General features: G+C 33.5%; 1 non-coding gene across 1 annotated transcript; it reads right to left on the bottom strand.

Moving 5' to 3' along the window:
• Positions 1 to 1,698: 1,698 nt before the first annotated feature.
• Positions 1,699 to 1,771, bottom strand: Trnar-ccu (transfer RNA arginine (anticodon CCU)). Its single transcript has one exon. It is a non-coding gene; the product is annotated as a tRNA-Arg (tRNA).
• Between the last annotated feature and the right edge of the window lie 24,477 nt (positions 1,772 to 26,248).

Genomic DNA, 26,248 nt, shown 5'->3' with positions numbered 1-26,248 from the left:
TCTGAGAAGCCAACAGAAGAGTCTTCTATTAGACCGTCATTAAAGTTTGAACTGTAACATTAATTTTCTCAGACCAACCATTTTCCAAAATAACCATATATGATGCAATATTATTTCATATTTCTTGGACATTCATTAACCCATTCTGGTATCAATTCATATTTTCAGTTTTACATGAATATTTTACAAAAGGGGAATTCAAAATTTTATGTCTAAATGTAATACACCACATTATTCATCTATGACTGGACAATTGCCCTAACCCTCCCGAGGCTGCAAAAGATTATAACAAAGGTAATCATTATAGAGAGGGACTCTGGTATCATTTATTATGTACTAGAGATGTTTTTTCTCCTGGGAAATGGCCTCGTCCGTTTAATACATGTTCTGCTTTGTAAAATGTTCTCTGAAACAAAGAGTGGCTATTCATATTAAATTTTCATGTAACCATAAAATATCAATAAAGATATTTCAACTTGTTTTCTATCATAACTTACAACTGAGTGTAAAACAGTTTTGGAATTTTTCCCCTTGTTTACCTTGTTAGTTATATCATTTCCTTGTTGTGATGAATTGTGCTAAGGTTCAACGTTTATCTCTCTCATAATTTTTTTAATTTTTTTTTTTAGGATGCAGTGTGATCAAGAACTTTGATTGTCACATCCTTTCCACAGCTAATATGATTATCTCTCTTATATGCAACCGTACTTAAGCTCAGACTATTACATTTACAATCTCTCTCTCTCTCTCTCTCTCGAATAAAAGATATACACACACACACACATATATATATATATATATATATATATATATATATATATATATATATATATATATATATATATATGTGTGTGTGTGTGTGTGTGTGTGTGTGTGTGTGTCTGTGTGTATGTGTGGATGTGAGTGCGTCATACTTTTATATATATATATATATATATATATATATATATATATATATATATATAATATATATACTATATATATATATATATATATATATATATATATATATATATATATATATGTATGTATATATATCCAAACATGAACTTATAGTTATTGAAAGTTTATTTCATTATCAATAAAACTACAGGTATCACATGTAAAATAAGTAATTTTTCTCTGAGTAGAATTTTTAAATGTTGCTTACTACCTTGGGATGTTGATAATCATGAACTGAAACACCTCTAGCTTATATTGGTCAACGATTCAAAAGTCATAAAACATTTAAACATTTCATATTTAAATGCGTACGTAGACTTATCCGTTGCATCCAGTGCACATTAGTTGACGTTGACAGAGAAAGGAAGAAGCTAAATTTATTTGTTTATATGTTAATTATTAGAAACTAAAAAGGAAGCCATCACTCAGACGAAAACCATAATTTTTGTTTCCCATAAATAAGAAATTGACCCTAAAAGGATCATTAGGCCATAACTTATAAACTGAATATAAGTTCAAACGTTTTTATAATTTGCGTCATTCGAGGTAGAAAGAGTTCCGCGTTCTACGTTGTTTCCTACATGGGAAGCTATCTAGGAACAAGTAGTTTCAGCAGAATTCCCTTGATCTGAATTAGAGTCAAACGAGTTTATTTAACAACTCATCTAAAAGGCGATTTTTTTCTAAACTAGATTTCGTGAGGGCATTTGTTTCGACATTTTGAACCGCACTCGAAGTATAAAAAGAATGACCCGCAACCCCTGGTGGGACTCGAACCCACAATCCTTGGCTTAGGAGGCCAATGCCTTATCCATTGGGCCACAGGGGCTTGTGGCACTGAGTGCCAGCGAGGAAATGTTTGTTCGTTCGTTCGCAGCCTCTCGCTACTGCTGCCCGGCTGCTGCTGCTGCCATTGTCCCGCTTTAAGAGCGTTTATCCGCTTCAAAGGGATGTTTTGATACTTGATTCCATAAAAGTAAGTTGTCGTTATCGGTAGCTGTAATATTTCCTGAAAAATAGACCCTATTGTCATGAAATGTATAAATGGAATGTATAATGTACATTTCATGTATTAGAGTTAGCCTCCTTAACTCAATTTACGTAAAAGAAGTTGCATTCATTCAGCCAATATTGCGACAAAGAGTGATGTTTTAAGGAAAGTTTTGCTAGTATTTGTTTTCTTCATTTTCTATAGGGTCTCTCTCTCTCTCTCTCTCTCTCTCTCTCTCTCTCTCTCTCTCTCTCTCTCTCTCTCTGTTTAGATAGCACTTTAAGAACATTCCTTTGTGGAGATATGCCTGTTTTGTTTTGTGGGCGGTTATTTAACTCGAAACGACTGAATCTCTCTAAAACATATTAATATTTATTCTTTGTCTATTTTTACATATACATGCACTTATATACACACATACGGACACGTGTATACACACACACACACACACACACACACACACACACACACACACATATATATATATATATATATAGATATATATATATATATATATATATATATATATATATATATAGATAGATAGATATATAGTATATATTACTCTAAGTGATTGGATAATGATAAATACGCACAAGCTTATATTTTGTACTCAGTAACGATTTTCTATCAAGAAGTGATACTAAACAGTTATAATATTCAAAGTTCATCTTAAAAAGCAGTTATAAAAAAAAACTAATGCCGATTAATTGAGTATACTGTAGAGAGGAAATGTATATAAAATGTATACAGTAAACATGACAAAAAAGATCAAATGACCTTTCTACCGTACGTTCATGTGGTGAAATATTCGTCCCGTTTAATATCCGTCGGTCAAATGTCAGTTTATGCATTATACGCATGACATTTATATACTTTTAAATATTGAACGACAAATAACCCCTTAATACAACATTCACTCTACACTTGGAATAGCCCACATACTAAAGTAAATATGTGTATTTATTCCTCCTACTCTGCCTAGAATTCGAAAACTCATACACAAATATATACGTAGTGGAGTATGTACGTAAAGGAATAACATGCGCAAATATACAGAAGTATGTACATACATGAATTACATTACATATATAATGATGTATGTACATGCATAAGAACACACGCACACACACAAACACACACACATACACACACACTATATATATATTATATATATATATATATATATATATATATATATATATATATATATATATATATATATCCTGATGTATGTACATACATGAATAACATACAAACATACACGTATGTTGAAGTTTGCACGTACGTGAATAGAATATGTTACGCCTCTGGTAAAAAATATCTATGAACCGTCATTATTCCCATAAACATTTGATATCGTCCGAAGTTCTGACCTCCTCCCCGCAGATCTCCCGAAGACTTCTCACAGGTAAATTCTTGGCTGCTCTTCACAAGGCCGAACCTAACAACCGCTGATGAAGGCAAATTACTAGTAAGTGATGAATGGGACGCGGCGGATGATGAATGACCGGGTAGTCTCATCCGGCATTTCATCCTTCTTCGGGAACCAGAAATGAGGATGTATCCGAATAATGTTAGGAAGGATTGGAGTCGGTGATTAATGTAGACGTGCTTTGAAAATCGTATATATTCATGCGTGTTGAAGTTTCGAACGGTCTAATGAATATTGCGGCGTTGGGGTTTCAGCACTCGGTAAGTGTTAATGATCTTCAAACTATGTGATTTATCAGTGTTATTTTATTCACTGCTTGAAGCCTCGTTTTTACGTCTTATTTCTATACTCTAAATTCTTATATATACATATATATATATATATATATAGTAGGATATATATAGCTAATATATGATATATATATATAGAATATATAATATATATATATATAGATAGATATATATATATACACACCCACACAAAAATTCACACACACCTATATATTATAAATTAGTTTGTATATATATAATATATAATATATATATATATATATATATATTATCTATATATTATTAATATTACACATACATACACACACACACACACACACACACCACATATATATATATATATATATATATATATATATATACATATATATATATATATATATATATATATATATATATACACATATATACATATGCATATATATATATATATATATATATATATATATATATATATATATATATATCTTAAATCAGGGAATGTTTTAAGCTCACGTTTTGCTTGTCTACGGTTTTTTCGGTTATGTAGTGTAAATCATTATCATTATTATCATTATTATCATTATTATTATTATTATTATTATTATTATTATTATTACTATTGTCAACGGTCCTTTGCCGTAATGCCAATGACCACCTGACAAGGGGTCACCTCCGGCTGACCAGCTGGTTTAGTTCTTTAGGGACCCTGCTCCGGGGGTCTTGATTATCGGTGTCATTAACTTGATTTGGAGTTTTTGATGTAGAGGTATTTTAATGTTCGTAGGAAGAAGAACGTACACCAGTTACCTGGTTTAATTTGGGAGAGGTACCAGCTAATCAAGGATGGACGCCATCTTAGCATCGCCGTAACATTGCCCACCACTATCAAGCCCGGATAAACACGACCAGGGACAATTTTATTATCTTCATTTCCATTTTTTTTTTTTATCTACTGGTTGCTTTGTTTTGAACTCACCTAAATGAAAGATGTGCTTTGTGTTGTGGCAAAAAATTTCCCTTCATTGAAGGTTGTTGTTAATCGATACCATTAGTGGGTAACTTTTTTTTTATATACTATATAGCAATTTGTATAATAGTATTTGTTCCCACTCATACTTTTTTAAACCTATGGCTGTTTTCTTCTTTTGTAGCCTACGTAGTCTGCGTCTTATATTTCCCTCGAGAATAATGTAAATTAATTATCCTAATTACCTCATATGTGATTTGTAATTGATTATCTTTTAAACTGAAAAGTTATACTTTAAACAATATAAGTCTTTGTAATCGTTGCTAATATTGCGATATAAAATACGTCGCCAATTTTGAATGAAGGCAATCATCCTTCGCCGTAAATGAGACCGGACGGAAATAAAACCTCGGAAACGTTAATAATAATCTCTCTGGAGATCAATGAAGAGGGGAGAAAAGGGTGAAAAAAGGAACAAAGACGAGAAGAGAGGGGAAGGGCCGACAACTTTTTGTGCGGGATTGTTTGCCTTCCCGGTGTTCAGCGCTTTGACGTGAAACAAATGAAGATCGATGAAGGGATTGAGAATCTTTTGAATCCCTCTTGAGAGGGGGCTGTGCTTCCCTGATCTGATGCAAGGGGTCACATCGGGGCTCAGGCGAAGAACGAGGAACGATGACTTTGTGTCACATAACTTTAAAACTACAGAGAAGTCGTTTTAGAAAACCGATGATAAGTAGGTATATACATCGTAACTAGAGTGATTTATTGTCTTTAGTATATCATAACTGACCCTTGGTTGCCCATTGACTTTCTCGTGGATTTCTGATAGATAGCGTCCTACCTTCATAAGTCAGTATGCAAATAACATTTCCTTGGCTTAACGACAGTAAAACTCAGCTTTTATATCTTTTACGCTATTTGGGTTTCTTATAATCTCATTCATCTGTGATGTTGCAAAACAAATCCAGTTGCACGATTGCTGAAGCAGTTTGATATTTTGACGAATTGATGTACTACAAGCATCAAAGCTAATTTTTTCTTCCTTTCTTTCTTTCTTTTTTAACCAAAGACAGCACATAGTACATTAACTGATTGAAAATTCCGAGAGCAGTTAAAGCTGTGATTCGTTGTGAGTCCCTTTAAACATTTAACAGTAAAAAAATGGTGGTACCTAACCCCCCTTCTCTCCCCCTCCAAAACCCGTTGGAAGCTGCCTAGGGTATTCGAAGGCCCTGATTGGCTATCGAAGGCCTAGTAAAACCAGAGACCAATGGCCTTTCGAGGTTGGGTGCAGTACCACCTGAAGGGAATGTGAACAGAACGTAAGGCGTGCAGTTCGGTACCCGTTTTGTTTCCATAAGTAAGTGTTGCTGCATTACTTCATGCGAGGTCGTCGTCCGGTTGTTAATAGTATTTATTAACTAGCCGTTAAGGGTGGCCCATGCTGTAGCTTAAGAGGAGATACTCTACATTAAACTTTCCCCTCGCTTCTCATTTAATGCATGACCTTCACTTCATTAACGAACCTGATGCTTTATATGATTCAGAAATGGGCCATTAGATTCCAGTCAGGAAATTCCACACGCGTCCAGAAGAATGGTGAAGATAAAAAGAATTAAGATGCGGCTCTTCCACGCACATGCACACACATACACAAACCCACCCACACACATGCATACATACATACATATGATGAAAAAAAGTAAAACGAATGAAGACTGCAATCATGTGTAAAAGCATCCACGGCTAATGGAAACAGATGATGCGTTCATGCTTCATAAGGCCTTTCGGAGCTCTTGCTCGGCGCTGGTACCTCCTCATTCAGTGATAAATCGCTTTCTAGAGAGGATCAGTCAACTTTATTTCAGAGGAATGAGGATATTTTTCACATTTTACAGGCTACCGCTGAAATTATCATTATACATTTTCTGGTAATGGCTGAAAAAAGGCGAGGGAACTCCTAAACCACACTGAAAAGTGAATTTCTTCTTCCCACGAGTCGGGACGTAAATAATTACAGTTGTGTGCAACTTGACTGCCTGACTGAGTGGTAGATTATTGTAGAGGAAACTAAATAGTTTTTGAGCTATTTGAAGATTCATACAGTACGCATTAGACATTTGCGATACCATCATTGTCTGTATCAATTCTAAATAGGGAAGGATTGACAAAGAAATTCCTTCATGAATGACCTCGTTATTCTCGTATCCTGACTCACATTTTCAATGTACCGATGGCATTTCGTTTTTATTTCTTGTCATATTTGCTTTTCGCTTGTTCCTAAGTTTTTTTCCACCCATCTGAATTGAATTTCTCAAAAGTTTTATCACGTTATTTTGATAATCATTTAGTGTTTACTGCATGTGTGATATTTAGGCAGACGAAGAAAATTTGGTCCAAGGATCATAAGCCTCCCAAAGTTCGGGAAATTTGACGAGAGAAAAGATGAATAATTTTGGATGTGCTTTTCACGTATATCTAATTCATCATTCTCCAAATGTCAGAAATTTGACGAGAGAAAAGACGCATAAATTTGGATGTGCTTTTCACGTACATCTCCTAACTCTCAAAAAGCATTTCTCATGAAGATCCGTTAGATATTTTCTGTTATAGCGTGGATATAAAAACTGTCTATGCAACTTCTTGAAATCAATATCAAATATATATATATAAATATATATGATATATATAATGTTTTAATATAGACATAGGTAAAGATATATTATATGTATATATACAGATATGATACATGATATATCTATATATATATTATATAATAATATGTATATATGTATATTAATATATATAATATTATATAATATATATATATAACATATAATAATATATATATATATACATATATATAGATTATATAGATTTTTAAAAAATTATTTTCTTTTAAATTTTTTTTCCTTTTGTTATGAGTCCTTTTTTAATGACTGAAAAGTTAGTCCAAGCAGGAAAGTGGACTACATAGAACCAATTCCGAATCAGAACTCGATTGGATTAATACCATAAGAAGACGTTTATTCAGAGGCATCTAAGTAATCTTCTTAAAGTATTAGGAACTACGGCTTAGTATGTTTCATTTCTTTCGCGTCCCTCTCCACTTCCCGTACTCAATTGCCTTAAGGGAATATCGAAAAACTCCATTGCATGAGGAAGGTGCTTCAGAGAGAAGTAATTCCGTCCTCAGACGTTTCCTACCTGAATTTCTTGTTCATTTGCTGAATCGTTACTGCTTCTTGGAAACGCTCTCACTCGAGTTTTATAGATGAGTGGCTGATTGCATTACCTAGAATGTTTTCATGGCAATATATCATTAAAGTTTTGCTTTTTTTCTAAAATATTCATTTATTAGTCTATAATATCAAATTTTGTCTTATGCTGCAAAGAGGTCATGTTTACCACTACATGCATAGTTAGATATAGATTACATTCGTTTTGTTACAAAAATATATATATGTTTGAGTTACGCTTTCTGCCGGCAAGAAATGGATAGCTTTGATGCCGATGCCTTACATTTTCTTTTAAGCTTTCCTCACTTCATTCGCCTGAGAAGCGCGTGGGGGTGAAGAGTGTATATGCAGGATCAAATCCCACTCTTGTCTCAGGTGGAGCCTGGTCCTTGTCACAGTCAACTTTCTCGGATGTTGATATTTTTAGTCAAAGGATCAACCGTCGCAGTATCTTCAGTCATAAAATGGCGATCTCTAGTCGCCCCCCAAACCCTACAAGGAAAGCATCAGACATGTGACGATTTCATACTTTCCAAAATCCTTTAGTATCTATGATTATTAGGAAGCATCACGTTCATCATCTTATTTTCAACAAGCACCGTTTAAACAAAAGCTTTTTTATGCAATATATCAATTGTTGAGCATAGAACGAACCACATAATTATAACTTATATAATTTCTACCAGGCATAATTCCTTTTCCTAAAGGACAGGAATATTTTGTGGTTGCCGAACCTGTAGGGGGTAGTGATGTCAGTGATCCCCATGCAGTGCACTGTACGCATTATCTAAGGTTCTTTGCACTGTCCCTTCGGCCGCTAGCTGCAACCCCTTGCATTCCTTTAACTGTACCTCCGTTCATATTCTCTCTAGTTTCCACCCTCTCCTAACAATTGGTTTATACTACAGTTGCTAGGTTTTCCTCCTGTTACGCCATTCAAGCCTTCTACTTCCAACTTCCCTTTCAGTGCTTAAAGACCCTTAAATCTTATGTTCCATTCCATTGTAGCGGCCAAAAGTTACGTCATTTCCTGATTATGGCCATAATGTTTGACTTACGGTGCCCCCATATATTTCACAGAAATGTAAAATGGCTTGACGTATGGGTTACAAAATCATAAGTATTAATAATTTGAAACTTGCTTTGATTTCCCTGGAAAAAACAATTCTATAGGGAATATATTAATCAACAAACCTGATTCTAAGTAGTTTCGTTACTAATGTAATCATTGTACCTTTTTGTATAACATTTAAATCTGTCAGCGCTATCTAGAACTATTTCATCACATCAAAAATTTTGATCATTTTTGTGTAAAAGACAAAAATAATGAGTGATGTTGCATCTGCAATGATGTTTCTTGTAAAATATTCGTTACTAAGCATAAGATATCACATTAAATAATAGGTTTTTTTTCTCACGCACAAACTAGGGGAAAAGCCTCACTGGCGTAAATGTCAAGAAACACCAATTAAATATTTAGAAACTAATGGTGGAACAATGATTACAGTAGTCTGTCAAGATTTGTCGTACTTAGAAAAGAAAATATTACACTGATGCGTCATGTTCTTTTTGCATATAAGCAGAAGTACCTTGAGAGTTTTAGAGATAAAGCTTTTTTCTTCCTTTGGCACATACACCTCTTCGTTTGAGAGCAAAAAGTATTGATGAAAAGGAATAATCAAAATTAGATTTACAAATTAACACTCTCGTGGAAGTTGAATTTAACTGGAGAAGACACATACTTTATTCTTTAACCAGAGAGAAAACTGTTAGAGTTGGCTCACATAAAAACAAAAAGCTAAGAAAGAAGATGAAATGGCAGATTTAAGAGAACAATATCTGGAAATGAAGTACTAGAGAGGATGATTCGTAAAGTAAAGGAAAGTAGTATAGCTGCCCTATTGTTAGTCAAAAGGAATAACAAAATTATCTCTGATATATCTCAGGAATAAAGAAAACAGCGACAAGTAAGCTAGTTGGTAGGATAGATGAAGAAAGCAGCTAAAAGGAAATGATCAGTCCGTAACCATGAGTGCAATAAAAATAAATAGAAAATATTATTATAACTGAAAATGACAAAATCATTGATAAATAAGAGGTGCTACTAACCATTTCAGACCAGATGCAGGAGCGTTTTTCGGGAATATCTTCAAGTCACCTTAGTCGGAGAGTGTTATGACATTCTACCATAATGTTTACAACACCTCATCGTACTCTATAATGATATAGGAGTTAGTCAAATTTATATACTTTAGGAGTTTACTATTATGATTCTAAGTTGTAGTCAATGAGAACCCGCACACCTCAGCAAAGGTTCAGATAAGTCACTTACACCCCTCCCCTTCATCAGTTCCCGCCTACCCCCTCGAAAAGTCCCCCCCCCCCCCCCCTTCCCCTAACATACACCCATCCTTCTATCACCTTTTCCACCCCTTTTCCCACTCCCACTCTTCTCTTCTCAATTCTCCTCTCTCTCTCTCTCTCTCTCTCTCTCTCTCGTCTGAATTACACAACACACTGGAAAGTATAAATACGTACATTGTACATTATTGTATGGCATGATTTTGCCGCATTATACCTCAAATGCGTATATCCCAACAGTGAGTTAAGTGGATTTGGCTAATGAGCTCCACTATGATGTCCAATCTCATTCTACTGTGTTGCCTAAGAATTGCCGTGGGACAATATATTTTTTTATCTTAGATTGTAAATGTGTGGTCGTTTTTCTACACCTGTTGTTCAACTGTTCGTATCATCTGATGAGATAGATTGGGCAATGGGCAACACGACTCTACAATTAGATGGTGTCAGTAAAATTGTAAAATAATTAATTTTAGGTATATAATTACAATTAAGTTTGATGATACTTACCATGATATTAATATCACTATAATTTCACTAAAAATCGTCATTGTTGTAAAATAATTACCTGTTAAGACCTACTTTGAGTGTGCCAGGTTTCCTCTGCTGGTTGAACATATTAAAAAGTCGGAGAGAAACCACACATTTGCACCCATATTGCATCTAAGAAAATTGGCCATGGGGGGCGTGATTGTAGCACAGTATATTGCTTAAATACGGTATTCAAAACTGGCAACCGAATTAAAACAGTCCTGTCCATTAACTATCGATTCATTACTACACCCAACATTTCTATTCTTAAACTATTAAACAAAATTACTATAGAGTAACTTTGTGTAAGACTTTATATCTCTCCGTGTGCAATTTAGAGAGAAGGAGGCAGAGAGAGAGAGATGGGGGTGGGCGAATTCGAGGGGGAAGATGAGGGAGTGGGAGGGGGAAGAAGTGATAGAAGGATGGGTGCGCGTGGGGGATGGGGGGAGCTTGTTGATGGGGGAAGGAGGGAACTCATTAAGGGGAGATGGGTAAGTCAACTTACGTGAACCTTTGCTCAGGTGAGTGGGTTCTCACTGACTCCAACTTATAATTAAAAGAGTAAACTCCTAAAGTAGATAGATTTGCCTAACTCCTATAACATTATAAATTATGGAAAAAGAAACCCGCAAGATTACCCAGTAAAACTTGTTTACCTGTAAATAAGCAAGTTATACTCGGTAATTTTATGGGTTTTGTCTTCCATCTTTAGAAGAAAACTGAGAGAAGCTTTTGTTTGGTTCATTATAAATTATGGTGAGGTGTTGTAAACATTGTGTTAGAATGTCATAACTGTTCGACTAAAAGCCTTGAAGTAATTCCCGAAAAACGATGCCACTTCGGGTCTGAAATGGTTAGTAAGTGAATAAGAAGCAGCAACAGGGTCTTATTTTCTGGAGTGATAGCGAATACTTACAGAATGATTTGCTGCGCATATAATTAGAATATAGTTTAGAGCAGAATGATTTCATAATGGCTGGTGAAACGATGCACACTCATCCATAGTCCAGTCTTGACGTTTTATAACAACTGCTATAAGCCCAACGAAATGTTATTTGCTTTTATGCACATAAACATAATCTTTATGATAAAATGATATTCCGTGCACTATCTGTTAATATGTTAGGTGTACATTAAAAACGGTTGCATACTGTTATAAATGACGTTTACTAACATGCAACAGACCTGCTAATGGAAGCCAATTATATCTGTAATAACATAATAGCTCAATTTAGCTTTTACATCTGAATAAAAGTGTATTTTTAGTGTCAATTACTTCGGCAAAACTACGCTACATTCTCGTTGTAGCGATTGTTTATAAATAACACGATGTAAAATACCGAATCGTTATTCTATCCACATATAGAGATGAGACTTGATGATGACCTAAAACTCCTTCCAGTCCATTGATATATATAACAATCCTTTAAAGCTTCCAATAATGCTGTTATATTGGGATATCTGTCCCTTTCACATCGTTCAATATTTTGCAATTGCAGTAGAGCTTCATATCTTGGAGAATCGTATTTTTGAGGAAACATATCTAAGTTCAATTAAGTCTGCATTCAGTATAAATTCGGCTGGAAAAGCCTTTTCTTTTACAGACACAATTACTCTCATATTAAACGAATATCACCTTTCCCGAATGAATTTTGATGGATCTGAAACTAAGATCTCTCAAGTGACAAAAACGTGAATTTTACTGTCAACCCCTTTCCACTTAATTGTCTGATATGAGAGATGTTCTGTCTCTTTAGGATCACTACAGTTATTGGTGAAGAAATCTGAACAAATCTTAATAAGTCTGCTCGGATTTCAACAAGGAGCAAATAAAGATTTCATTCCACTTCCTTACTGAGCAGTTTTTTCTTGTCTTTAATCGCATTGTGTGTCCTCGGTGTGTTGATAATGTTCTCTTTGTTAGAGGTCTAGCTCTCTGAGAAGCCTGTTTCTTCTCTTCCTTTGGCTCAACTACATTCTGACCATCCACTTATGTGGTGCAAAGCATATGATGAGGGCGTCCAGAGTTTTATAGATTATTTGTTGATAAAGTTTATAACGCGTAATACATATACAACCATGAATGGTCACATATATACTACTCTGATCATTCTGCAACACTGAAAACTTATTTACTTTGTGGCCTATTCAAGTTTACGTTCGAATGCTCGCTCAAAATAGAGATAACAAACAATAATTTGTTCACTAGTTAGCGGCAGTTATGTAAAAAGACGGCTACCTTGAGGCCACAGCTGATATTTTCAGAAATTCTATTAACCATAATAGGAAAAAATTAATCGGTAAAAAAAAAAAAAAAAGTAATCTGGTATGTCAATACGTACAGCGTTCTGAATAACTGAAGATGAAAACTCTTTCCATTAAATTATATTTGAAAATAAGTAAATTCTAGATCCTTCATTTTTCATGATCTGCTTCATCCTAATTTTTTAAGTTTTATTGTGAAGTTTGTTGATGCAGATAGAGCTATTTGACAGAATATGCATTATAATGGCCTGAAATTGTATATCTCTATTAAAATTAATTTAATTACAAAAAGGGAAAAAGGGGGTGCTCTGACTAATAAGGAAAATTAGAAAAAATAACTAGATGTGAACTGGTTCTACGGTAACTCTAAATTCCGTGAAGTAACAAGCTGAGTGTATATAGGGAGTCGCCTAACATAAGGGTGTAAGGTATCTTTGTCACTATTCTTCTATTCTCTTACTAACGAAGTGGCTCCCGTTGACAAAATAACGAAGGTAATTATGGTTGCCTCTTCAGAAACCTTCACTTTTTTTTTAGATCATTTTCGAGTAGAATAGAATGTCACATATATGAGAAATAATATGACTGAAGCTTCCTAGCGCTCTAATATCTAGTTAAGATTCTCTTGGCCTAATGGAGAAATGAGATGAAACATACTCAATACACAATTTTTGACGAACAAAGTTTCATACCCTTAATAAGTATAAAAATTCAAAATTTTTTCACACAAGGATTGAGCTTTAAATAGTAAAGATTATTAAAGGGTATGACTGAAACATACTGTGAAAGGCATAAATTGATAAGTCGGAGAGAATAAAAACAATCTTATTTAGTGAAAGTAAATGTTAAAGTAAGAAAAATGCATGCCCCAACATGGACACACAGACACGCATACACATATACATACATACATACATACATACATACATACATACATACATACATACATACATACATACATACATACATAAGCGAATGCTACCGAAAAATGACAGGCAAAATTTCGCGTGAAAAGGTTACAAAGTAAACAAAAAGAACAAGAATACCAGATGGATAATTGTCAAAGGGTAATAAACCAAAAGATAATCTAGGATTATTTTCCGGGATCACGCAGTTACAAACTGAAGCCATCGACCAAACCCTAAGAGATATGGAAACTTAGCCACACAAAATCCAAAACATGCACAAAACTGAATACCAAATATTTAATAGTAAGAGAGTAATAAACAAAAATATAATCCATAACGATCCGGGATCACACGGTCCCTAACTAAAATAAACTTAATCATAAGAGATGAGGAATCTTGCCCATTAAAATTCCAGAAGCATTGTCTAAAACTGAATACTAATTTTGTTGCCTATATTTATCTGCATCAAGTTTAAACAAACCAAGACTTGAATTTAAAAGACTTCCATTATCTGACTTCATAAAACAAGAGTCAATAATATTCCTTTTGAACGTGTCGTTGCACGGGACTAAAGATCTTGCTTCACTCCAGTTACTTGGATGATTTAAATCTCTCATATGTATGAATTATGCATTCGATATGTGGCCAGTTCTCACTGAATATTAGTGCTGTTTGATTCGTTGTGAAAGTGATTTTCCAGTTTGTCCGTAATATATTTTATCACACTTTTTACAAGGAATTTTATAGATGCAGCCAGAAACCTCTTACGAGATTTTTTTCAACATTAATATACTGAAAACAACATTTATGTTGAAAAGTTTTAAAATTCTAGGAATTTCTAAAAACCTCTCATAATATGGTAATTTGAAAATATTATGCTTACTAAATTCAAATTTGTTATTAATTAAATAAATAAAATGTTTTTCCTGGCTATTTTCCATGCTACACCTACAACGTCCTTGGGTATTTAAGTTTCAAGGCAGTATCATAAAATAGTTTCAATATCAGCATCAATGAAATGCCGGCTACAAACGCGCAAAGCTCTAAGAATATCCCAGAAAAGACAAAGTTTAACATTTTGATGATTTATTTGAATGATAAACAAAGGAGGCAATGTTAGTTGATTTTCGAAATACTGAAAATGTGAAATTTCAGTCATGTCAATTGGACAACTACATCAAGAAAATTCAAATTACAATTTCATTCTTCCTTTATACTAAATTATATAGAAGGGTCTACACGCACACACACGCACACACACACACACACACACACACACACATATATATATATATATATATATATATATATATATATATATATATATATATATATATATATATATATTCAATGTAGCACGAAAGTCCACGTGCTTGAGAATGGCATAAAATCCACGTTAGAAGGCGAGCGAAAAACAGGATCTGGAGCAAGTACTTTCGTAGTACATTCTACATTTTTAAGTCCACACTAAATAAAAACATAGTTTACAGAGCTTTATATTCAAAATTTAGTAGTGGTGGGCTGAGTTACAGTTTCTTAATTCGGGCAGCATGTTTTCCAAACAGAAAGGACAGGGAAAGAGGATCAAGAGATAATCCAGGCCGAAGGTTATAATTCCTGGTGCATGTGGCTTCAATGATTGCATTTTCAAGAAGATTTCTCTTGTGATAGTCGTTGTCCTTGCAGATTGCAGATGACTTATCCCAGTTAATGGCATGGCCTGTCGTAAACCAATGATCTGAAAGGCCATTGTTTGTTAGGCCTCTCGAAAGAGCATATTTGTTTGTAACATCTCTCCTTTCTTTTTTTTATCCTTTTGATGTCTGGCCAATATAGATTTTATTACAATCTTCACAAGGGATACTGTATGCAATAAGGCAAAGAACTTAAGAATATTCTCTGTCTACCTTTTCTACTGAATTTCATATCTGCAATACCAATTCTAAACATTATTGATAGTAATTTAGTATTTAAATAAATTAATACTTTAAGAAATGTTCATTAAGAAAAGTCTCTTCACTTCAGAAAATATTGTATACAGCATCCCTTCTAAAGATTGTAATAAGAGTTGTATTGGCCAGACATCAAAAGGATAAAAAAAAAAGAGATCTTCCCTACACAAATATGCTCTTTCAAGAGGACTAACATTGGCTTAAGACAGGCCATGCCATTAACTGGGATAAGTCATCTACAATCTGCAAGGCCAACGACTATCAGAAGAGAAATCTTCATGTAAATGTAATCACTGGAGCCACATGCACCTTCGATCTGGATTATCTTTTGATCCTCTTTCCCTGTCCTTTCTGTTTGGAAAACATGCTGCCTAAATAAAAAAAAAAAATTGTAACTCCGCCCACCGCTACTTAACTTTGAATTTAAAGCTCCGTAAACTATGGCTTAATCTTAAAATAAAAGTTTTGATTTAAGGTTAATTTGAAAATGTAGACATCCTCGCTTCACCTGTGCCATGATTCACCCATTAATCTTCTTTAAAAAACTCTGTATGAATTAGTGACTTTCATCTATCAACTGTTATTCTTGTTTCGATTGAAAAACCGCAAATACTCGAATCATGGTAGGCTACAGTTCCCAGGATTACTATAGTCGATTCATTTAAGGTTGATCCTTGCGGCTACGAGACGTTTGTTTGGCGGCCTCTGATTGGCTGATACCGGGAGGCAGGCCGCTCGCTCAGTATCTCATTATTTTCGTCTATGGCTTAGAAAACTAGCAATATTATGTTTATATTTTTTCAATCATCTCACGCTTTGCTCAAGATAGGAAGATTTTGGTCATACATAGGATTCGGTATTAATTGCACAACTAAATAATCTTTTCCTGAAATCAATAAGATAAAACACAGAGGAATTACAACGAGTAAAAGTGAAAAGAGAAGAATTTAATTCTTTATACCTGTTTTTATTTATCATCGGATCAAGATAAAATAAAACTTGTTTTCATACAACAAATTCACCCTAAATACTCTGGTGCTTTCAGATTTTGGATGTGTGTAATATGTGAAGAGAAAATGAAGAATATGTCTTATTATGTTGCATCAGTAAATGATTCAAGTTTGATGGTATTGCCGAGAGAATATCTGCAAGGCGTCGTTGCGTTTGTCGTCTCAGCGAGAGATTTGAATTGCCAATTAGCGATATAAGACGTTGCAGTTTCGACAATATTTACCATGTTATATCATTACATTTTCTGTAAATAAATGCACAGAATTTCCATTATAACTGTCGAACATTTCCAATCCAATATCATATAGTTTGCCTGGGCATATCTGATCAGGAAAAAAATAATGATAATCAAATGGATGCATCTGGTATCGTTAGTTCAGACCCATGCGGGCCGCGGGGAATTCAATCCAGCAAAGAAGTTGAACTCTGTGGCAAGACGACTTCGCACTGTTCAACTTAGCCTGAGCTTTAATCAGGTTGTTTCAGGATATTGTTTCTAATTTCATTTTATGTATATTTTCAAACGAAAGAGATATCTGAGTGATATGAAATAATAATCTCAGTGAAGTAATAAACAACAAAGAATTAAGAAAGATTGACTTCCCATCAGGCTGAGTCAAGTGTGGATGCAACATAATAAGACATATTCTTCATTTTCTCTTCACATATGACACGCATCCAAAATCTGAAAGCGCAAGCGTATTCAGGGTGATTTTATTGTATGAAAATACAAGTTTTATTTCATCTTGATCGTATGAACTATTAAAAATCCGATGATAAATCAAAACAGGTATAAAGAATGAAATATTTTTCTCTTCACTTTTACCCGTTGTAATTCCTTTGTTTTATCTTATCGATTTCAGGAAAAGATTATTTAGTTGTACAATTAACACCGAATCCTTTGGTAAGACCAAAACTTCTTATCTATTGCAAAACGTGAGATAAATGAAGAAATATAAACATATTGCTAGTTTTCTATGTCACAGACGAAAATATGACACAATGAGCAAGCGGCCTACCTCCCGGTACCAGCCAATCAGAGGCCGCCAAGCAAACATCCCATAGGCACAAGAATCTACCTTAAATGAATCGACAATAGTGAATTAGTGATATAATTACTAAATATATATATATATAGTATATATATATATATATATATATATATATATATATATATATATATATATATATATATATATATATATATATATATATATATATTAGCTGATTCCTATACATTTCTGTTTTATAACTATACATAAAAGACCATATATAAATGCTAGTTTTTTTTTATTTGTTAAGCACCTAATTCTTCGTATAGGTGTTCCGTTGTTTTAACCATTACCATTGACAGTTATCCATTCTTTGACTTGTTACATGTTAACAATGATTCATGACAATTAAATTTATTTTAGACCACTTGTTTACTTTATTTATGATTATTAAGTTTGGTCATCAAATGATGTAAATATTTTAGTCTAGCATGATTATGGACGAAGTACAGTCTGAAAGTTCGCTATGGAAACAAAAATAAAAGGAATTATTAAGAAGTGGCTTTCTTTTAATAATTATATCTTGAACTTACAGTACTGAAATGAAGATGGACTGCAGAACACTAGAAAGAACCACTATGAAAATAGTTAAAGTTCGGAGTTGAAAGAAACCTACAGAATATATATATATATATATATATATATATATATATATATATATATATATATATATATATATATATATATATCTGTGTGTTTATGTGAATAACTATGTACACACACATACACAGACACACAACGATCACGCACGCACACGCACCACCACACACACAACACACACACACACACACATATATATATATTTATATATATATATATATATATATATATATATATATATACTATATATATATATATATATATATATATATATATATATATATATATAATTGCACAGTTCTAAGGTGATACACCTACTCCATACTCATTGATTTTAGGTATTCTGTTGGCCACACTGGCCTCTTCAACACCCTGCAAGGTAAACACATTACGCACGTAGCCGTCTTACTGTAAGCGGTGCCATATTTGCCGCAACGGTAATGTATCCATTTTCCATAAGGTTAATGTACAAAACGTCTGAGTATGTTTTCTTAGCTCGTTGTTGCTTTGTTGACATGAACTGGGACTTATGTATTTAGTTTTCAGCCAAGAGTTGTCGGTTACCACGGAGGGTGAATGTAAAAACAAAAAAAATTATAATAATAAGAGACATGTGGGTCTAAGCGTTGTAGACCTAATCCAACGAATTCAGACTCAGTAATCAGATATTCTATATTTATCCATCTATCTATCTACTAATCTATCTATCACATTCGGAAATGTTCTCAATGTACTGAATTGCTGTTTCTCCCTACTTTCCGAACTATAATTTTAGCAACGCTTCTTTTCCCAAAGTTCCCGAATTACCTCTCCTTTCTTTCTCTCCTCTCCCCTGCCCCGAAACGCTTTCCCCTGCATTTCCGCATTCAAAGTCCTCATGATTCTTTATTCGGTTTTATCTCATAATGACTAATAACTGGAGGGGAGTTCACTTTCATTATTTAAAGTAAATTTACCTTTACCTTTTTTTCAAAATGATGAACAGAAAACTTGTTTATGACACAGTATCAGAAAACAAATATTTATCATATCGTATGAGAGAAAATTTTAAAATGTAGTAAATTATTCGCTTACAGAGCTAAACTCTATTTTCAGCGTAGGTAGATATCTCTGGAATATACAAAAACATCTCTTTCATAGTCTGCAAAATCCAACCGGTTTTTTCTTTTCTCTTTTTTTTCAGCTTACAAAAAATTCAGTCCCTGTAATATATTTCCAGTTTAATCTATTGCACTTGTTCTTTTCAAAATGTACAGAAAAACACGCGGTTAATATCATATTTATGCAGTGAACCCTCTTCCGGTATCTTTTATTTTTCAGAAAGAAATAAATAACAATATTTTACGGCAATATAAAAAGAACTTTTCTCTGGCAATTAACTCGGAAATATACGATATTTTTCCAGCAATACTTTTGCTAATTTTTATGAGAGAGAGAGAGAGAGAGAGAGAGAGAGAGAGAGAGAGAGAGAGAGAGAGAGAGAGAGTTATCAGTTTAAATTCAAAACCCGTATTATCCTATCACTTTGCAAATGGTAGGACATTGACGAAGCATTACTTATGGTCTATTTAATTTGTGGAATTGTTATTCATCCCTACTTCCCGACGATATTAGAGTCTTCTTTATTCCTTTTTTTCCAGATAATTTTTTTCGGGGGTGGGGTCTTTACTGCCATGGAATTATTTGTCACACTTTATCATTTCAATTCCTCTGTGTTCCTTTTTATTTTGTTTTCATGATAGCTGATCGATACTTGAAGAAAAACAACTTTATGATTTTTCATCGATAAACTGCAGTTTTTTTTTTTCTTTTTTTTTTGTGGGGGGGGGAGGGGGGAAACGATGCAGAAAATTCTCACCAATACTATTTCTCATACATACCAATCATTTTTTATAAATACTCCGAGAAGCATTCTATCAATACCCAATTTTTGCTGGGAGATACCATGTTTCATTTTGTTCGGTAAAATAAAATTCAAAACATTTTAAAAGATTGTGGAGTGCTTCTTCTCCAGAATATACCTTAGGGATCATATGCAAATTTTTTTTTCCAGCAGTAAGTAGATAGTCTGTGCCACTTTAGTGTTTAAAGAAGGAGAGAGAGAGAGAGAGAGAGGGCAATGATGGACTTCGCGAAGTAATCTTTACAGAAATAATTTCTGTACGTGCACGGTGAGTGAAGAAGAAGGGTTATCTTATATATTCGTATAAAAGTGAACGTTTGTATGTTTGAATGTGACTTTGTATATCTTTTAAGTTTGTGGGTTACAGAAATCCGAACCGCTTGACCGAAGCAGGCAAAATTTGGTGCATAGCCATCATTTGCCAATCTTATATAACGGGGTACGTTTCAAAGCCCTATCCTCTTCCCCTTCCACCATTCTACCCCTTCCCCCCTTCCATTGTAACCCATGTGGTGAATAAACTCTATGGAGTTAACACACCCCATTTCTTGTGCTGGAGACCAAAGGATTATATTACTGAAAATGCTTTTCAGTTACCACAGTAATAATATCTCGATAAAAGGGAACAGTCACCACAGTGATATTTGGATAAAATGGGCAAACAACACTGTAATACCTGGTCAAAGAGGCAGACAGTCAGTAAAATCTGGATGAAAGTGAAAGTCACATAGTAATACATGGATAAAATGGACCGTCACCGTAGTAAAACCTGGATAAAAGAGACATACAGCACAATAATACCTAGTTAAAAGGGGTCACCACAGTAATGCCTGGACAAAAGGGACAGTCATCACAGTAATATCTGGATAAAAGGGGGAACAGCATAGTAATACTTGGACATAAGGGACAGTCACCACAATAATATCTGAATAAAACAAAAAGACACCACAGTAAATACCTTGGTAAAAACGACAGTCACCACAGTGATACCTGGATAAAAGGACAGACAGCACAGTAATACCTGGTTAAAGGGGACAGACAGTACAGTAATGCCTGTTTACAGATGTCAAACAGCACAGTAATACATGGATAAAAGGGACAGTCACCACATTAATGCCTGTCAGTTCACCCCCAACAATCAGACCCTTAACAAACCTCTTCCCTCCCCCTCTCCTTTCTCCAACTCTCCTCTTTTCCTTCCCCCTCCCCCAAATGTACACTGTCATTCAGAGTTTTCCCGGGCAGCGCCGGGTTGGTAAGCTAGTTTAATATAAATTCGAGTTTACTGGTATCTGATTTAATTTTACAAAATGAGTGAAGACCCTTCGTGAATCAAAAGATAAATACCTCTTCCTTCCATCACTAACAATGTAGACTTTTTTATATTTTATATTTCTTCCCCTTTCTTTTTCAAAGTGGCTTTATCCCCAGCCCTTTATTTTTTACTTCTATAATTTCACAAAGTCCTTGCCATAAATTTGATCTAACTTATTATTGTCATTCCTTCACATAGGTTTTCTTATTTCCCAGCCGAGGAAATTCTCTTGGTCACAGTTTGTGCATATATCCAGTTATAAGAAATAATTTTTTCAAATGTCAGATTTTTTTTTCTTGACCATTTATCGAGCATATTATTATCTGCTCACCCTTTTAAAAACATTCTGCCTCTTCTCTTGTTATTTCTTGATATACTCTTTTTCTGAACTCCTGGCATTCCCTCTTCCGTGTTGCAGTCCACGTTTTTTTATATGTATAATTTCTATTAATAGATAAAATATTCCATTTGTTTTACTGAGACTACTTTGAAGGGTTCAGCGTAGTGGATCCATATTTTCCCCCATGCGTTTATAAAAACATTCCACAACCTTAAAAAAAAAATTCCGTATGCCATTAAAAGTGCTCATCCATCTCTAAGCTTTTCAAATTTTCTTTTCGTAACTTAATCATTATTTGGGGACTTGTTGTACGGACTGCCAATCTTTCTTTCGAAGGTCAAGAATATTTTTTTAAACAGCATAATCAACAATTATTACTTTAAAAATAAGCAAAGTGGCTCTCTTTCTAAAAGTTAATATCTCGTTCAAACCGTAAAATATTGCATTGTAATTTTGAACTAATAATCCTTATCAGAGTCGTTATATTATGACACTGCAACAAAGCCACTTTTATTAATAAGGAGGTCGACTTTTAAGATACAATCACATCCACAATTATTTGAATATAAGAAGCTGCTACGCCAGGAAAGTATCGTATACACCAAAGGTAACCAAATTCATTGTCACAAATTAACAGTGACTGCATCGTTCTGATAGTAGAGCATTTAAGTTTGCATACTGAACGATAAAATTATCTAAGGAGAAAGTTTGACGTTAAAGATAGTGAACACAGACATCCATATTGATTTAGCTCGTGTTCTTAATCTAATTTTACCTGCTCTAACGCCTCTAGCTGATGTAACAATAGGTAGTGGGTTGGATATGTCTTGAGTAAAATTCCATAGCTCCATCGCTATTTTTAAGATACAAATACCAATATAAACACACAACTTGGAATGCCTGTAGTCAGAACACATACGTACGTACATACACACGTACACACTCGTACATACAACACATACGCATGCTTGTGTGTGTGTATATATATCTATCTATCTACATATATACATACTATATATATATATATATATATATATATATATATATATAGATAGATATATATAATATATAGATATATATATATATATATATATATATATATATATATATATATATATATATATAGATAGATATATAGATATATAGATATATATATATATAGATATATATATATATATATATATATATATATATATATATATATATATATAGATATATATATATATATATATATATATATATATATATATATATATATCTATATATATATATATATATATATATATCTATCTATATATCTATATATAGATATATATATATATATATATATATATATATATATATATATATATATATATATCTATATATATATAGATAGATATATATATATATATATATATATATATATACTATATATATATATATATATATATATATATTATATATATATATATATATATATAATAAACTTCAATACATTTAACCCTTACAGGGGTTACACCTAATGAGGAAATATGAGCCTAAAGCCCGTCCATTTTTTTATGAAAACGCATAATGTCAAAGAAGGGAAAGGTCTGTTTTTTTTTTTCTTTTTCTGCCGGTGAATATAATGATTCCTCTTGAACCGCCGGATTCCCAGTATATCGGCAACAGCACCATATACCAGAAATCTCTCCGCCATGCGCGTCACCATTATGTTTCGTCATCTAGAAATAGAGACGATTCTTGTCTTGCAGGCGCTCCCTTTGATGACACTTTCTCGGTGCTTAAAGATCATTACTGTCAGGCCCACGGAGCAGATGTTCACCATTATCTTTTATTTAATTACCACTCGAGCTACTGAGTGCGGTCTCGTAATACGAGGCAGTTAGTGGCATGTATGGCATTCTTCAGGGGTCGGAGGAGTCTGTTTTCTCTCTCTTACCTTAATGTAACCACACTCTATATAACCGGAAGATATTTTTTTATTTATTGAAATATTTTATATTTGTAGGTACTTTGAAGTTGAGCATTGAAAGAGTATTGTCATTTTCAGTGATTTTGAAAACTCTATACCTCATATTCTAAAAATATTATTTCATCTTATCAGAAAACGTCAGCGCTAGAACTATTTTTCAAAATAAATCATATTCAAATGAGCACTTTAGTCTTTGCATTGATTCAAGCTATTTTGCACGTATGCAATGCATTAAGTTCATTTTGTGCTAAAGTTTCGTCATTAGCATTCATATTTTGATATTATATACTACACGGTTTATCCAGTTTAGATGATTTCTAATTTATCAAATAAAAAAAAATTAATTTACAATAGATAATAGTGATCCTACATTTTGATCCCATGCTGTAAAGAATATACGAGTCATTTAAAGTAAGATCATTTCGTACACTCATGACGTCAAATAGGACAGTACTATCCTTTAATTATTCTGCAATGGCTGGTGGAAACAGGAATAAACATTTTGTCAACGAATAAACGGTTTATTGAAGAAATGCATGTTGCAAAAAAGCATAGGCGTTTGTGTTCATTTATTTTTGGCGAATAATTATTTTAACCAAAGTATAGACATTTCTTCATCGGCTAGTTTGGATTCTGCATTTTGAAATTTCATTTTTCTTTCTTTTCTTTATTTTAATTGTAGCTGTTGAGCTTTAAAGCTAACCGCAAATGGCATCCTAGCACGACAGCTTACTTTACACAGACAGTTCAAAGAAATAAATTTCGCATACGAATTATCGACAGTAAATCATAAAAAAAAAAATTTTTGTTTTCATACGAAATAGCTGATAAGAATAACGTTAAATACATGCCGTTACAAAGATAATTTTCATTGTTATGCACTAAGCAAAATTAATTATACAGCTGATACTTTACCTTTAGCTAATGGTTCTGTCAGCAAAGTACAGTTATATTGATGTTTTGCCCTTAGAGTAACATCAGCTCTTGACCTTTTATTTTTATTTTGCTCTTCAGTCCACAGTGGCATAACTTACGGCTATTGAATGAACCTAAATATTCATAGAAAAATGTCTTACTCCTCCCTCCTGACACCTGTCAGGTGTGAATTTGTAGTCTCCTACGGTTTGTATGTTTATTGGTATTGTTCCCTAATAGTATATTGCGATTTCTACCACTAGCCCTGGTGAGTTTTGAAGTCACTCGTACTGTGAAAGTCAGTGGTGGGTCAGTAGTCCCATACGATTGTGTATGTTTGTCAGTACTGTCTCTGCGGTATATATATTGGGATTTCTTACATTATGTATGTGCGTGTGTTCTTTTTAGTTCTCCATAGATCTTCAAGGATAATGTTTAGGGAGAATTAATGCCTTAATTTTTATGAAAATTTATAGATGATTCAACAGAAAGGTGGAGTGCTGTGACTAATCATGGACCTTTCTAATACATACCAGACTGAGCTGCAGGTCTGATATATAGCGCATACGAATTCACACATACACACACTCTCTCTCTCTCTCTCTCTCTCTCTCTCTCTCTCTCTCTCTCTCTCTCTCTCTCTTTTATTACGAGCAAATTAAGCCTTGCTCACGCAGCATTAGGAATTAAATGTTTTAAATCACATTCTAAAAGTCCGAATGCTATAATTCAGTTTGTTTTATCTTGCATTTATTTACTTGCTAAAATAATTAGCCAGGAGACCTTCATGGAGAATACTTATTTATTAGGATATACATAAGAGATTTAATTAAAATTTACGTCTCTTAATATTTATACGAATATTATGACGCTGGCTCAAAAAACTTAGTAGGTGCACTGCGCCATGAATGCGAATATTTGAACAGGATTAATATTTCAGTATGAATGTTTTTTCCGTGGCATTCCGCGCTCTGAGTTAGGCATTTTTTTTTTTTTTCACGCTACTTATCCTAATGAAATCTTACTGTTTACTCAGCGTTTTTCATTCTTCTGCATCGGATCAGACGGGAATTATTATTTCTTAGTGTTCACAGACTAATCCATTATATGAAGATATTTTTTTCATTTGTGGGGAAAATATTTCAAAGGTAACTAAAACCTGAAGCACTGAACTATTGTAATATCTTTTTGTTTATATGAAAGTTACTGTTTCCGTGGTGGAAATGGTCAAATGGGCAACATTAGATACTTCCCACTAGTAACCTAATTTGTCAGATCATGTTGAA

The sequence above is a fragment of the Macrobrachium nipponense genome, chromosome 11 (genome assembly GCF_015104395.2).
Source record: "Macrobrachium nipponense isolate FS-2020 chromosome 11, ASM1510439v2, whole genome shotgun sequence".
Classification (NCBI taxonomy): Eukaryota; Metazoa; Arthropoda; class Malacostraca; order Decapoda; family Palaemonidae; genus Macrobrachium; species Macrobrachium nipponense.
The sequence above is the reverse complement of the archived record's forward strand: the minus strand, read 5'-3'. Positions and strand labels throughout refer to the sequence as shown.